This window comes from Petromyzon marinus, unplaced genomic scaffold (genome assembly GCF_048934315.1).
Source record: "Petromyzon marinus isolate PM22_M1 ecotype Great Lakes invasive population unplaced genomic scaffold, UKy_Petmar_22M1.pri1.0 PM_Scaffold_51, whole genome shotgun sequence".
Lineage (NCBI taxonomy): Eukaryota > Metazoa > Chordata > Hyperoartia > Petromyzontiformes > Petromyzontidae > Petromyzon > Petromyzon marinus.
In genome coordinates, this window is record NW_027423513.1 from 226,627 (window position 1) to 244,507 (window position 17,881).

Below are 17,881 nucleotides of genomic sequence, written 5' to 3' on the forward strand. Positions count from 1 at the left end.
ATGCTTAGCAGCAGCCAAATAACACTTGGATTCAAGCGGGGTGATGTTGATAGAGACCCGACAAACCCACAGAGACACCCATAGACCCACAGAGACACTCATAGACACCCATAGACACTCATAGACACCCATAGACACCCATAGACACTCATAGACACACAGAGACAAACAGAGGCACCCGTAGACACACAAAGACCCACATAGACACCCAGACCCATAGAGACCCACAGATGCACCGATAGAGACCCTACAAACCCACAGAGACACCCATAGACCCACAGAGGCAACCACAGAGACCCCGTGGACCCACAGAGACAGCCATAGAGACCCATACATTAACACGGTTGGCAACGTACGGTGCAAAAAGAAGTTTAACTTTCGTAGATGCAACCTGTACCGCCACGTGGGTCTACATTAGCGTTGAAGGGTTCCCAACGACTCGGAGGTTTAGGGGCTTTCGCCGTAAGTTTACTCGAAGCTTATTTCAGTACACGAGGGTGTAACAACTTCCCCAGGGGTCCCGGGCTACGTCCCACTAGCCCCCCCGTCACAGCCGGCTGCCCCGTGCTGCCTCCTCTGCGTCCGACCGTGGGTTCAGCCAACCCGGCCGACCGAGGAGCGCGGTCACCTCCAGCCCTGTACGCTGTGCTATCCCCTACTCCTACCCTCTTGCCCCTGGCTCCCCCCGTTCCACCCTACTCTGAGCCCCGGCTCCAGCAACGACCCCGCCTACGTCACGGGGTTCCCCTTTTTATACCAAGGGGAGACGTGACGTCATGGAGCCGCCCGGCGCGCATGACGTCACGTTTCCATTTGACTCCTCTGCATTAGTAAAGGTCTCTGGTGAGTCTCTGTGAGTCTCTGTGGGTGTCAGTGGGTCTCTGTGGCTCTCTGTGGGTCTCTATTAGTCTCGGTGGGTCTCTTTGAGTCTCTGTGGGTCTCTTTGAGTCTGTAGAAAAATGCGTTTAGAGCATTTTTCTGCCACGTGGTGATGACGATGATGACGACGACGATGATGAGGATGATAACGACGGTGATGATTACGACGATGATGATGACACCAGCCACTTTGGGGGGGGGGGCATAACGCGGTGTGTGTGTATACAAAACAAGTTGATAGCTTCAGTTGTTGTGGCTGATGTTGTTGTTGTTGTCACTTGTGCAGCGATCCAGCGTATCTTCAAGACTTCCCTGACTAAGCGCCAGAAGCTGGAGCTCGCCGCCATGGACGCGGTTTGGTTTTTTACTTTGGACGAGGGGGAGGAGGAAAGCCGAGGGGGCGTCGCCAATGGAGGATATGACGACGACGATAACAACTACATCCTTGTGAGACTCACACACACAGACACACAGACACACACACACACAGACACACACACAGACACACACACACACAGACACACACACACAGACACACACAGACACACACACAGACACACACACACAGACACAGACACACAGACACAGACACACAGACACACACAGATACACAGACACACACAGACACACACACACAGACACACACACAGACACAGACACACACAGACACAGACACATACATACAAACACAGACACACAGACACACACAGACACACACACAGACACACACACACAGACACACACACAACTACATCCCTGTGAGACTCACACACAAGACAAAGATCCCCTATATAGCCTTCACAGACTGTAGGGGCAAGTGCTGTTAGCGAGCACCTATGAAGGCCAGAACGTTACACGAGGGGGTGGGTGGCCAGCACCACGACCGACCGCCTTTGTCTCCCCAGTGGCGATGTTTACACACCGCACCAGCTACTCATTTGAGGCTGAGTCGACCTAGGGGAGGCCAGGGACCGGTTCAGATAATCGTCACTGTTGGTGTTGGCCGTGAGTGGGAATCGAACCCGGGTCGCCGGGTTCATAGCGCAGCGTAACGCTAACCGCTGCACCACCGCTCCCCACACACACAGACACACACAGACACACACAGACACACACAGACCCCCAATTTGACCTTCACCCTGATGCTTCCCGTGACCTCCCCGTGACCCCACTTTGACCTTCACCCTGACCACTCCGCGTGACCTCCCCCGTGACCCCTGCAAGGTCCAGAACGAGCACTTCCACTACCGCTTCGAGCTGAACAAGAAGATTGGGCATGGTGGACAGGGCGTGGTGGTGCAGTGTCTGGACCACAAGACTCGGACGATGGTGGCGCTCAAGATCCTCGCCTCGCCCTCCAAGTGAGTGGGCCCTGGTGCAGCGGTGCAGTCAACAGCAACAGCAGCACCAACAACAACAACAACAACGATGTCAACAACAACAATGGGCCAACTATGGGACTGCTGTTGAGTGTTAGCTCACAGTGACAACAATAACAAACTATGGCTGAAACAACCTTTACTTGACTCTCCCTCGCTCGAGCACCCACCACCATCACGACCACTACCACCACCATCACCACCACCACTGTCACCACCATCACCACCATCACACTACCACCACCCCTCTCTCCCTACCACCACCACCACCACCATCACGACCACTGCCACCACCATCACCATCACACTACCACCACCCCTCTCTCCCTACCACCACCACCACCATCACGACCAATGCCACCACCATCACCACCATCACACTACCACCACCACCATCACACTACCACCACCATCACGACCACTGCCACCACCCCTCTCTCTCTACCACCACCACACTACCACCATCACACTACCACCACCCCTCTCTCCCTACCACCACCACCACCATCACGACCACTGCCACCACCATCACGACCACTACCACCGCCCCTCTCTCCCTACCACCACCACCACCACCATCAGCACCATCACACTACCACCACCATCACACTGCCACCACTACCATCACGACCACTACCACCACCATCACACTACCACCACCATCACGACCACCACCACCATCACACTACCACCACCACCATCACACTACCACCAACACCACCATCACACTACCACCCCCACACTACTACCATCACGACCACTACCACCACCATCACACCACCACCATCACCATCACACTAACACCACCACCACCACCATCACCACCACTGCCACCACCCCTCTCTCACTTCCACCACCACCATCACCACCATCACACTACCACCACCATCACCATCACACTACCACCACCATCACCACCACTACCACCACCCCTCTCTCCCTACCCCCACCACCACCACCATCACCACCACCAGCACCACCATCCCCACACTACCACCACCACCCCCTCCCTACCACCACCCTTCCCCACCATCACCACCATCCCTCCTCTACGTTACGTCTAAACTCTCTGTCTCTGTGTCTCTGTGTCTCTCTCTGTGCACTCGCTCACTCGCTCGCAGCTCCAGGCAAGAGGACAACCAGCTGAGAGAGATCCAGATGTCTATGGAGCTGCAGAGCCAACGTAGCGACGTGGACTTCAACGTTGCAAAAGTCCTGGAGACTTTCTCCTTCCGAGGCCACAAATGCCTCGTCATGGAGCTGTTGAGGTACGAACAGCACCAGCACCAGCACCACTCACTCACTCACCATCACCACTACCGCCATCACCACCACTCACTCAACATCACCACCACCACTCACTCACCATCACCAGTACCACCATCACCACCACTCACTCACCATCACCACCACCACCACTCACTCACTTACCATCACCAGGACCACTACCACGACCACCACTCACTCACCATCACCATTACCACCATCACCAACACTCACTCACTCACTCAGCATCACCACCATCACCACCACCACCACTCACTCACCATTACCACTACCACCATCACCACCACCACTCACTCACCATCACCAATACCACCATCACCACCACTCACTCACTCACTATCACCACTACCACCACACCACCATCACCACCACCACAACCACTCACCATCACCACCACCACCACCACCACTCACTCACCATCACCACTACCACCATCACCACCATCACCACAACCACTCACTCACCATCACCACCATCACCACTCACTCACCATCACCACCACCACTCACTCACCATCACCACTACCACCATCACCACCACTCACTTAATCACCATCACAACTACCACCCCAGCACCAGCACCACCACCACTCACTCACCATCACCACTACCACCATCACCACCACCACTCACTCACTCACCATCACCACTACCATCACACCACCAGCACCACCACCACTCACCCACCATCACCACTACCACCATCACCACCACTCACTCACTCACTCACCATCACCACTACCACCATGACCACCACTCACTCACTCACTCACCAACACCACTAGCACCACACCACCAGCACCACCACAACTCACTCACTCACCATCACCACTACCACCATCACCACCACTCACTCACCATCACCACCACTACTCACTCACCATCACCACTACCACCAGCACAACCACCACTCACTCACTCACTCACCATCACCACTACCACCATCACCACCACCACCATCACCACCACCACCACTCACTCACCATCACCCCTACCGCCATCACCACCACTCACTCACCATCACCACTACCACCACCACCACAACCACCATTCACTCACTCACTCACTCACCATCACCACTACCACCACACCACCAGCACCACCACCACTCACACACTCACCATCACCACTACCACCACCACCACACCACCAGCAACACCAGCCACTCACTCACTCACCATCACCACTACCACCATCACCACCACTCACTCACTCACTCACCATCACCACTACCACCATCACCACCACTCACTCACCATCAGCACTACCACCATCACCACCATCAACACCACCACCACCACTCACTCACTCACCATCACCACTACCACCATCAGCACCACTAACCCACCAACACACTACCACCACTACCGCCATCACCACCACCACTCACTCACCATCACCACTACCACCACCACTCACTCACTCACCATCACCACCACTCACCATCACCACTACCACCATCACCACCCACTCACCACCACCACACCACCACCCACAGAGACCCACAGAGAGGGGCATCGCTGACGCCTCTGTCTCCCCGTCACAGCACGAACCTCCATCGGCTACTCAGAGACATGGGGCAGGGGCACATCGACGAGGACATCGCGAGGGCCTACACCAGGGGCATCCTCCGCTTCCTCGCCTACACCAAGTCCCGGGGCATCGTCCACGGGGACATCAAGCCGGTGAGCGGAGGGCAGGCTGGGGGCGCGGACGCTCGCTTTGACGCTCGGCACTCTGACAGATGTAGATGTCACTGGTTCTTCACGTTCTGTAGACGCAGATGCCACTGGTTCTTCACGTTCTGTAGACGCAGATGCCACTGGTTCTTCACGTTCTGTAGATGCCACTGGTTCTTCACGTTCTGTAGATGTAGATGCCACTGGTCCTTCACGTTCTGTAGATGCAGATGCCACTGGTTCTTCACATTCTGTAAATGTAGATGCCACTGGTTCTTCACGTTCTGTAGATGCCACTGGTTCTTCACGTTCTGTAGATGTAGATGCCACTGGTCCTTCACGTTCTGTAGATGTAGATGCCACTGGTTCTTCATGTTCCGTAGATGTAGATGCCACTGGTTCTTCACGTTCTGTAGATGTAGATGCCACTGGTTCTTCACATTCTGTAGACGCAGACGCCACTGGTTCTTCACCTTTTGCAGATGTAGATGCCACTGATTCTTCACGTTCTGTAGATGTAGACGCCACTGGTTCTTCACGTTCTATAGATTTAGATGTCACTAGTTCTTCACATTCTGTAGATGTAGATGCCACTGGTTCTTCATGTTCTGTAGATGTAGATGCCACTGGTTTTTCACGTTATGTAGATGTAGATGCCACTGGTTCTTCACGTTCTGTAGATGTAGATGCCACTGGTCCTTCACGTTCTGTAGAAGCAGATGCAACTGGTTCTTCACGTTCTGTAGATGTAGATGCCACTGGTTCTTCACATTCTGTAGACACAGATGCCACTGGTTCTTCATGTTCTGCAGATGTAGACGCCATTGGTTCTTCACGTTCTGTAGATGTAGATGCCACTGGTTCTTCACGTTCTGCAGATGTAGATGCCACTGGTTCTTCCCGTTCTGCAGATATCGATGGCACTGGTTCTTCACGTTCTGCAGATGTAGATGTCATTCGTTCTTCACGTTCTGCAGTTGTAGATGCCACTGGTTCTTCACGTTCTGCAGATGTAGATGCCACTGGTTCTTCACATTCAGCAGATGTAGATTGCCACTGGTTCTTCACGTTCTGTAGATGTAGACGCCATTGGTTCTTCACGTTCTGTAGATGTAGATGCCACTGGTTCTTCACGTTCTGTAGACGTAGATGCCACTGGTTCTTCACGTTCTGTAGATGTAGACGCCACTGGTTCTTCACGTTCTGTGATGTAGATGCCACTGGTCCTTCACGTTCTGTAGATTAGATGCCACTGGTTCTTCTCGTTCTGCAGATGTAGATGCCACTGGTTCTACACGTTCTGTAGATGTAGATGCCACTGGTTCTTCATGTTCTGTAGATGTAGACGCCACTGGTTCTTCACATTCTGTAGACGTACATGTCACTGGTCCTTCACATTCAGCAGATGTAGATTGCCACTGGATGTTCACGTTCTGCAGATGTAGATGCCACCATCGCCATCTATCGAACTTATGAACTCTCGGTTCTGAACAGCAGCAACTTGAGCGTACGGACTGGGTTTGGTTCGTATCTCTGAAAGTTCGCAAGCTGAACGTTCATAAGTAGAGGTAGTCACCGTACATAGACGTACAGTCCTAGAGAGTGCTCGCCGCCTTGACCCCGCTGAGTGTGAATCCTCTCTCTCCCTGCCGCTCGCTCCCCATCCAGCGCAACATTCTGGTGAAAAACATCGCGAGCCGCGTTGCCAGAGTCACCGACTTCGGCCTCAGCTTCTTTGTGGACCGTCCACGTGAGTGGTGACCCCCCTACACCTGCACGTGTGTGGGTGTGTGTGGGTGTGTGTGGGTGTGTGTGGGTGTGTGGGTGTGTGGGTGTCTGTGCGTGTGGGTGTCTGTGTGTGTGGGTGTGTGTGTGTGTGGGTGTCTGTGTGTGTGGGTGTGTGTGGGTGTGTGGGTGTGTGTGGGTGTCTGTGTGTGTGGGTGTCTGTGTGTGTGTGTGGGTGTCTGTGTGTGTGGGTTTCTCCACCCACCCACCCACCCACCACCACCCCCCACACACGCACGTACCCAGTCCACATTCACCATCACCGCCGCTGTCGCTTGCCGTCATCCACACAGCCCCGTGCGTGGGAGGCACCCTCGTCTACATGGCGCCCGAGGTGCTGCTGGGCTACCCGGTCACCTGCGCCGCGGACACGTGGTCCCTGGGCTGCACCGTCGCCAAGATGGCCACCGGCAGGGACCTCTTCCGCTCCTTCGGCCACGACGACCACCTGGCATGCTGCATCGAGGTGACCGGGGAGCCTCCTTGGGGGAAGGCGGGGGGGGACACCTCAAGCGGGAGACTTGGCCCAGACCGGCCCCGCAGACATCCACCCAGCCGGCCACCCAGCCAGTCACCCAGCCAGTCACCCAGCCAGTCACCCAGCCAGTCACCCAGTCAGACACCCAGCCAGTCACCTGGCCAGTCACCCAGCCAGTCACCCAGCCAGCCACCCAGTCAGACACCCAGCCAGTCACCCAGCCAGTCATGCAGCCAGTCCCGCAGCCAGCCACATGGCCAGTCACCCAGCCAGTCACGCAGCCAGTCACCCAGTCAGACACCCAGCCAGTCACCCAGCCAGTCACCCAGCCAGTCACCTAGCCAGTTATCCAGCCAGTCACCCAGCCAGACACGCAGCCAGTCACCCAGATAGTCACCCAGCCAGTCACCCAGCCAGTCACCCAGCCAGTCACGCAGCCAGCCACCTGGCCAGTCACCCAGCCAGTCACCCAGCCAGTCACGCAGCCAGTCACCCAGCCAGTCACCCAGTCAGACACCCAGCCAGTCACCCAGCCAGTCACCCAGCCAGTCACCTGGCCAGTTACCCAGCCAGTCACCCAGCCAGACACGCAGCCAGTCACCCAGCTAGTCACCTGGCCAGTTACACAGCCAGTCACCTAGCCAGTCACCCAGCCAGTCACCCAGCTAGCCACCTGGCCAGGTACCCAGCCAGTCACCTGGCCAGTCACCCAGCCAGTCACCCAGCCAGTCACACAGCCAGTCACCTAGCCAGTCACCCAGCCAGTCACCCAGCCAGTCACCTGGCCAGTTACCCACCGACTCGCCCACCCACTGACCGACCCACTCGCCCACTCACCCACCCACCTACCAACCTACGCCCCCACCTACCCACCCACCTACCTACCGACACACCCACCCACCTACCAACCCACCTATCTACCCACCGACCCACTCGCCCACCTACCAACCTACTGACCCACCTACCCACTCACCCACCCACCTACCAACCTACCCACCCATCTACCCACCTACGCACCCATAATGCTCGATGTGACAATGTCACAATGAGATCTTCTTCTGCCGTACGGCCGATGAGAAATAGCTACGCAGCTCTGTGGGCGCCTTACCTGGTTAAAGAAAAATAGTTTAGCTGTAGCGTGGGTCCCTTTGTAGGTCCCTGTCCTTCTACATGAGTCTCTAGATCTCCAAGGGGCTCTGTATGGGTCTCTGTGAGGCCCTATTGTTCTATGGAAGTCTGTGGGTCTCTATGGGTCTCTGTATGGGTTTTTGTGAGGCCCTATTGTTCTATGTAAGTCTATGGGTCTCTATGGGTGTCTGTATGGGTCTCTGTGAGGCCCTATTGTTCTATGTAAGTCTATGGGTCTCTATGGGTCTCTGTATGTGTCTCTGTGAGTCCCTATGGTTCTATGTGAGTCTCTGAATCTCTATGGGTCTCTGTATGGGTTTCTGTGAGGCCCTATTGTTCTATGTAAGTCTATGGGTCTCTATGGGTCTCTGTATGTGTCTCTGTGAGTCCCTATGGTTCTATGTGAGTCTCTGAATCTCTATGGGTCTCTGTATGGGTTTCTGTGAGGCCCTATTGTTCTATGTAAGTCTATGGGTCTCTGTATGGGTTTCTGTGAGTCCCTATGGTTCTATGTGAGTCTCTGAATCTCTGTGGGTCTCTATGGATCTATGTATGGGTCTCTAGGAGTCCCTATGTTTCTATATGTCTCTGAATCTCTATGGGTCTCTCCGTGTAACACGCATGTAACATGCGTGTAACACGCATGTAACATGCGTGTAACAAGCGTGTAACAAGCGTGTCTCTCTCTCTGTCTTGAAATGGTTGTGCAGATCATGGGCATGCCTCCGAAAGACATGTTGGAGAGATCTCGCAACAAAGAGTACTTCTTTGGTGAGTAGAAGGGTGGTGTGGTGGTGGTGCGGTGATGGTGCTGTGGTGGTGGCGATGGTGGTGGTGTCGTGGTGGGGGGGGCCTGGGGGGATGGGGAGGGAGGAGGTGGTGGTTGGGGCTTGGGCCGACTCAGTAACGACCTGGGTTAGGGGCGATAAGTAACCAAAGCGGGGGTAGGTGGGTGGGTGGGTAGGTGGGTGGGAGTGTAGGTGTGGGTGGGTGAGTTGATATGTGGATGACGTGGTGGTTGGTGACACTGTGCGTGTGTCTCCCTCTCTCGTTCTCTCTCTCTGTGTGTCTCTCTCTTTATCTCTTTGTGTGTCTCTCTCTGTCTCTGCCTGTCTCCCTCTGTCTCTCGTTCTCTGTCTCTCTGTCTTTCTCTGTCTCTTTGTCTATATCACTCTCTCTCTCTCCCTGTCTCTCTATCCATCTCTGTCTCTCTCTGTGTGTCTCTGTCTCTCTCTCTGTCTCTGTCTCTCTGTCTTTCTGTCTCTCTGTCTGTCTCTCTGTCTCTGTGTCTCTCTCTGCCTATCTCTCTATCTCTCTCTCTCTCTGTGTCTCTCTCTGTGTCTCTCTGTGTGCGTCTCTGTCTCTCCATCTTTCTGTCTCTCTGTCTCTTTCTGTCTCTGTGTCTCTCTCTGCCTATCTCTCTATCTCTCTCTCTATCTGTGTCTCTCTCTGTCTCTCGTTCTCTGTCTCTCTGTCTTTCTCTGTCTCTTTGTCTCTATCACTCTCTCTCTCTCTCCCTGTCTCTCGATCCATCTCTTTCTCTCTCTCTCTCTCTCTGTCTCTCTCTGTCTCTCCTACTTTGTCTCTCTGTCTCTCTCTGTCTCTCTCTGCTTTTCTCTCTCTCTCTCTCTCCCTCCTGCAGACCATTTCGGCCATCCTCTCTGCCTGGGCAAGAAGCGTCACCCGGGAAGTATTCCCCTGCACTTCGTGCTGCGGGGATGTGGAGTTCAGCTCGTGCACTTTATCAGAAACTGCCTACAGTAAGAACACAGACAAAGATCCCCCGTGTAGCCTCTAGCAGGCTGTAGGGGAAAGTGCTGTTAGTTGTAGCGAGTAGCAGCACCTACACACAGACAAAGATCCCCCGTGTAGCCTCTAGCAGGCTGTAGGGGCAAGTGCTGTTACTAGTAGCGAGTAGCAGCACCTACACACAGATAAAGATCCCCCGTGTAGCCTCTAGCAGGTTGTAGGGGCAAGTGCTGTTAGCGAGTAGCGAGTAGCAGCACCTACACGCAGATAAAGATCCCCCGTGTAGCCTCTAGCAGGCTGTAGGGGCAAGTGCTGTTAGCGAGTAGCGAGTAGCAGCATCTATGAAGGCCGGCGCTGTGGCACACACAGAGGGCGTGGGTGGCCAGCACCACCACGCCCGGCCGCCTTTGTCTCCCGGGTGGCGATATTTACACACCGCACCAGGTACTCATTTGAGGCTGAGTCGACCGAGGGGAGGGCCAGGACCGGTTGCTCAGATAAACGCAGTCCCTGCTGTTGGCCGTGGTTTTTTTCGGTAAAGTCACGCAGGTAAAAAAAAGTAGAATAAAATAAATATAAAATATCACGACGTTTCCATCGCAACACCAAGCGGTCGTCCTCAGGTGGAAAAAAATTAATCCAGCAGGGGAACAGCTGAACCAGGAAGAAACACAGCGAGAGAGCTGTTACAACAACAAGACTTTATATATATGCGTTGTCGAAGGGCGAGCAGGCAGGGTCTGAGCTGGAAAGGAATTCCATCCCTGCATGCAAGCGCGTCAGTTGTGTTAATGGGGGAGATCAGGGAGAGAGAGAGAGAGATTAGGGAGAGAGATTAGCATGAACTGGGCTTCCGTCGCCGCATAAGAGTATCGCCCCTGCATATGCGTGCAACAGCCGCGTTAATGGGAGAGCATCACTATGTTGATGGGAGAGATTATGCAAGAGAGATTAGTGGGATGAGCAGGTTAATATATACACACACACTCACACACGTCCGCAACAATAACAACCGCCATTCGCCACTAAGTGGCGGTGACATCACCACGGCGCTTGTGCCAGGCCATGTGCACGTTGAGGCCAAAGTGAAGTGTCGAACGCTCGCTGGCAGGAGGTCACGGGGCAGATCCAGCAGGTGCCACGGGTCGACTGACTGAGATGACTGCTGGCTGATGCACCACCTGTGCCCCCTACTGTGCCAACCTGCTGTGCTTTGGCCACCCGGTGTTCCGCTCATTGTTGTGAGCGTCGCTCTAATGCCTTCCATTGTTGTTGGAGCGCGACTGCCTCCAATCGCCCAGTAGCAGCGTCCTCCACAAGCCTCCTCCACAAGTACCCAGGCAGATGCTTAGTTTTGGTGGTGCTGATGGTAAGGCCCCAACTTTTAGTGGCATGCTCCTGTTTCAGCAGCAGTGCGTCCAACTCTTCCTCTGAGCAGCTATTACCAAATCATTGGCATACGTAACATGGTTGACCAATAGGGAGCCATCCGTTGACCGTACCTGGGCATCGATCAGCCTCCCATTATATCTGTAGCCATCGAAGGCTTCACAAACTACGTGGTCGAAATAAATGTGAAATAATGTTGGTAGGCAGAGGACATCCCTGTCGCACCCCAAGGTGAACAGGGAATGGCTCTGACTCCAGTCCACGTAGTTTTACCTGGGCCCGCTCACCAATATGAAGGTCCTTAATCATCGTGAGCAGAGAGTCAGGGACTCCGAAAGCACAAAGAACAACCCAGAGCCCAGGCCTACTGTTGGTTTCATAGCTCGTGACCAGGTCAATAAAGCAGAGATGTAGGTCTTGTTGGAATTCCCTACACCTCTACTGTAACAAACGGACAGAAAATATGGCATCTGTGCAGGACCGCCCTTTCCTGAAATCACATTGGGGCTCCGCAAGCCTCCCCGTCCAGTGGCCCAGACTGTTGTTATGATGTCATGTAGGGCAGTCTGTGCACAAACGCCACCCTCCCTCAGCATTTTGCTTGGGAGATCACCTCTGCCCGGTGCCTTTCCTGGTCTCAGACTCTGGATCGCCTTCAGTACTTCCTCAACAGATGACACCTCAGCCAGCCACTCACAGGGGGTGACAACCTCCTCCAATATTTGAGGCACCACAGCCTCAGCAGGGTCAACCCCACTTTGTCCCACGTTTTGCCAGGCTGAGGGATTCCCCCTTCCCCAGGACCTCACAGAAATGCTCAGCAAATCTGCAAACCCGTTCCTGGGGGTCGGAGATTGGATCACCGTTGTTTACCCTAACGATGGTAATATGTGTGGCGATGCAGGTTACTTTTTTTGATGTAGTTAAATAGAGATTTGTGATCGCAAGCCATTGAGGCAGACTCCATCTCCTCAGCAACCCACGACCACCACCCCTCACCCCCCTCTGTGCCCCCCCCTTTATCCCCCTCCGTGCCCCCCCTCACCCTAGCTGGGATCCAGAACGCCGCATGACACCGGAGCAGGCGCTGGCTCACGGCTGGCTCCAGAGCGACGACACCGCCAGCCCCAGCGACGACCTCCCCACCACCAGCCGGGCCCTCCGCACCACCAGCCGGGCCCTCCCCACCACCAGCCGGGCCCTCCCCACCACCAGCCGGGCCCTCCCCACCACCAGCCGGGCCCTCCCCAGAGCTGTGAAGCCACGGTGAGGCTCTCTCTGTGTGTATGGGTCTCTATGAGTATGGGTCTCTATGAGTATGGGTCTCTATGAGTATGGGTGTCTGTGGGTCTCTATGAGTATGGGTCTCTGTGGGTCTCTATGAGTATCGGTCTCTATGAGTATGGGTCTCTATGAGTATGGGTCTCTGCGGGTCTCTACTGAGTATGGTCTCTGTGAGTATGGGTCTCTATGAGTATGCGTCTCTGTGAATCTCTGTGGGTGTCTATGAGTATGGGTCTCTATGAGTATGGGTCTCTATGAGTATGGGTCTCTGTGAATCTCTGTGGGTGTCTATGAGTCTGTAGAAACTCGTGATGGGCAAGTCCACTCCTGGGGGTGGGGACCGACTGTGACCTCTGGCCGTAGTCGCGGGATGCTGACGTGGTGGTGCTGTGGTGCTGCTGCCTCTCTCTCCACAGAGCTCAGCCGGAGAAGAGGCTTCCATCATCATCATCATCATCCTCCTCCTCATCGGAGGAGAAGGAGGAGGAGAAGGATGAAGAGAAGATGGAGGAGAAGGAGGAGAAGATGGAGGAGAAGGAGGAGGAGAAGATGGAGGAGAAGGAGGAGGTGGAGGAGAAGGAGGAGGAGAAGATGGAGGAGAAGGAGGAGGTGGAGGAGAAGGAGGAGGAGAAGATGGAGGAGAAGGAGAAGGAGGTGGTGGTGGTGGCCGTGGTGCAAGAGGTCGAGACGAAGGAGTTGGAGGAGGAGACAGAAGAGAACAAGGAGAAGATGGAGAAGATGGAGGAGGTGGAGATGTGGCAACAGCAGAAGAAGGAGGAGGAGGAGGAGGAAGAGGAGAAGAAGAAGAAGAAGAGGAAGCGAGGGGGCTTGGCCCAACTGGGCAGGGCGCTCCGGTCGCTCTTTGGCCGCCTGCTGCTGTGTGGTGGACGGCCCACGGCAGAGTAGCTGCGTGGTGGTGGTGGTGGAGTCGGTGCCATCCACCACCACGAGCAGCACCACCACCGCAAGCACCACCCACCCACCCCATAACACCACACTCACCACAAAAACAAAGACAAAGATCCCCCATATAGCCTTAACAGACTGTAGGGGCAAGTGCTGTTAGCGAGCACCCACACCCAGCCACACACACCCAGCCCACACACACACACTCACCCCACACACACACACTCATCCCACACACACTCACCCCACACACACACTCACCACACTCACACCACACCAGACACTCACACACACCCAGCCACACACCACACAAGCCCCACACTCACCCCACACACCACATACATACACGCACCATACACTCGCCACACACACACTCACCACACACACACTCACCACACATACACTCACCCCACCCACACCGCACCACGCACCACACACACACCCAGCCACACATCACACACAATGATCCCACACACACACTTACCCTACATACACACTCACCCCACACACACACTCACCCCACACACACACTCACCCCACACACAAACACTCACACCACACTCTCCGCACCAGACACCACACACACACTGATCCCACACACATACTCACCACACACATATTCACCACACACACGCACCACACACACACTCACCCCACACACTCCCGTGGGAAATAGCTGTGGCAGAAGACGAAAGAGTGGAAACCCAGACATGGACTGGACACAGCCACTCTGACTGCACTCACCACACACTCAGCCCACCACACGCTCACCACACACTCAGCCCAGTAGCCTACCCAGGGCTCCCTTACCCCGGGACTCCAACCCATGCTGGTTTTCATCCGGTGGCAGTCCTCAAAGGAGGAGGATGAGGGAGGGAGTGACCTCGCCACACGGTTTCCAGGACATGGGGAGGGGGAAGGGAGGCCTGGTGCAGGCACTGGACGAGAAGCGTGCCTAGGCCCTGCCACGTGAAGTTTGTTAAGAAAAAAAGTTATAATTTAATCATATATAGCTCTGTACATAATATCGTAGTTTTGAATGTTTTTATTGTAAATATTATAATTATTGTAAGAATGTTGTGTTTTTCTAAGAGCGTTGTTATTGTGCATAAAGTCACCGGGACGTGAGATGACCTTGCGGACGTTGATTTTGTGGGGTTTGGTGCCGTCGATTGTCAGTGACGTGTGGGGTCTGGGTTCATCTTGGCCGTGTCACTGGGGTTTATAATGGGCAGGTAGGGTGGGTTTATAATGGACAGGTAGGGTGGGTTTATAATGGACAGGTAGGGTGGGTTTATAATGGGCAGGTAGGGTGGGTTCATCTTGGCCGTGTCACTGGGGTTTATAATGGGCAGGTAGGGTGGGTTCATCTTGGCCGTGTCACTGGGGTTTATAATGGGCAGGTAGGGTGGGTTTATAATGGACAGGTAGGGTGGATTTATAATGGGCAGGTAGAGTGGGTTTATAATGGGCAGGTAGGGTTGGTTTATAATGTGCACGTAGAGTGGGTTCATAATGGACAGGTGGAGTGGATTTATAATGGGCAGGTAGGGTGGGATGGCGATTGGATGCTTTCCCCACGTAAGATGGCGGTTAGGTGCCTTCCCTATGCAAGATGGCGGTTGGGCGCCTTCCCTTTGTCCCTTTCCAAATAGATTGGTCCCTTTCCACGTTAATGGGTCTCTTTGTGAGTCTGTAGGCGTATGTTGTGAGTCTTCCGGCGTCCGTTGTGAGTCTGTGGGTGTCCGTTGTGAGTCTGTGGGTGTCTGTTGTGAGTCTTCCGGCGTCCGTTGTGAGTCTGCTTGTGTCTGTTGCGAGTCTGTGGGTGTCCGTTGTGAGTCTGCTTGTGTCCGTTGTGAGTCTGTGGGTGTCCGTTGCGAGTCTGTGGGTATCCGTTGTGAGTCTGTGGGTGTCCATTGTGAGTCTGCGGGTGTCCATTGCGAGTCTGTGGGTGTCCGTTGTGAGTCTGTGGGCGAGTGCCTGTGTAAGTCTGTGGGTGTCCATTGTGAGTCTGTGGGTGTCCGTTGCGAGTCTGTGGGTGTCTGTTGTGAGTCTGCGGGTGTCCATTGTGAGTCTGTGGGTATCCGTTGTGAGTCTGTGGGTGTCCATTGTGAGTCTGTGGGTGTCCGTTGTGAGTCTGTGGGTGTCCGTTGTGAGTCTGCGGGTGTCCGTTGTGAGTCTGCGGGTGTCCATTGTGAGTCTGTGGGTGTCCATTGTGAGTCTGCGGGTGTCCGTTGTGAGTCTGTGGGCGAGTGGCTGTGTAAGTCTGTGGGTGTCCATTGTGAGTCTGTGGGTGTCCGTTGTGAGTCTGCGGGTGTCCATTGTGAGTCTGCGGGTGTCCGTTGCGAGTCTGTGGGCGAGTGCCTGTGTAAATCTGCCGGTCCCCCATGCTACGTCGAATCTCCTTTCGCGCCCTGCACGCGAGCCGAGTCCGCGGTGCAACGTTCGGCGATGCGACGGGGGAATCGCCTCGCCCCGTGGAGGTGGGAACAGGTGGGGCCCCGGGCCTCTGTCGCCATTTCCCGGCATCTGCCTGTGCCTGCGGTGATCCACCAACCCTCGCCTGGTTTGCAGGCGCCTGTCCACCCCCTCGCCTTCCCCAAACCGCAACGGCACCAAACAAAGTCGCCTCGATTATTCCCTTACTCCCCGTCACGTCGACTTCTTCTTGACATCGGAAATAAAAGTTCCGTGTGTAATACTTTTTTTATCTCTTTGGGGCCGTCCATAAATGACGTCACGCGATTTTTGACGATTTTTAACACCCCCCCCTCAAATATGACGTCACAAAGCTCTGCCCCCCCCCCCCACACACTCCCACCCTCCCCAAAAAAAAACATATTTCCATTTTGAAAATAAAACATGCTTCAAATCGCTTAAAATTATTGTCACTGTAGTGCGTGTTTAACGTGGCGCTGCACTCCGATGTTGTAGGAGAAAACGTTTATTAAAAAGTCTTTTTTATTAAGTAGAAAGTGTCGTCTGTATTTGTTGAAAGTTTTGATGTGACGTCACATTTCTCAAACCCCGCCCCCTCCCTCGTCACACATCGTCACAAATCTCTGACCCCTCCCCACCCCCCCTTCTAGGTGCGTGACGTTATTTATGGACGGCCCCTTATTGAGCACCCCCATCAGCCAAAGGCGGCCGTTGTGGCACTTGTGCAGAATGTTTGGGAGTGCCGATTGCCCAGAGAGCTCCCCCTAGAAGTGGGCGACTTATGTTGGCGCGCTTCCCTACCTAAGATGGCGGGTGGGCAGCGTCCCTACCTAAAATGGCGACCAGGAGTCTTCACTGCCTAAAATGGCGGTTGGGCGTCTTTCCTGCCGAATATGGCGGTTGGTTGCCTTCAAACAAGATTATGCTGAAGGGAAACAATAAAATGATAAAATATATATAAAACAATAAAATTTTCGACTGCAACACAAGCAGTCATCATCGGGTGTGAAAACCAACGGCAGGAAACATTTGAAAGAAGTGGCGGTGTGTATTTATTTATTGTTAAACGTTAGCACCACGGACAGCGATTTGGCAGTTTGTATAAATGGACGAGTCCATCTATGTTCGGAAAAGAGGAGGGGGGAGACGAAAAATTAATGTATGCTGTCTGAAAGCCACCGTAAGCATGAACAATCGATTAAGACCCGAAATGGTGTATCAAATCCTTCCAATGATTGCAAAGCCATAATCCATCTTAAAAAAACCGCCACTTTTTTCAAATTTTCTTGCTGTGGTTTTCACACCTGATGATGATTGCTTGTGTTGCGGTTGTAAACGTCGTGATAATTTTATTGTTTTACATTTTTATTATTTTATTGTTTCCCTTCTACGTGGTGACTTTACCGAAAGAACCAAGAATATGAATTCCTGCAGTCACGAACGCTTTAAATCAAAATTTAAGATGGAAGATTTTCACCATTCCGACCTAAGCTGGCGGTT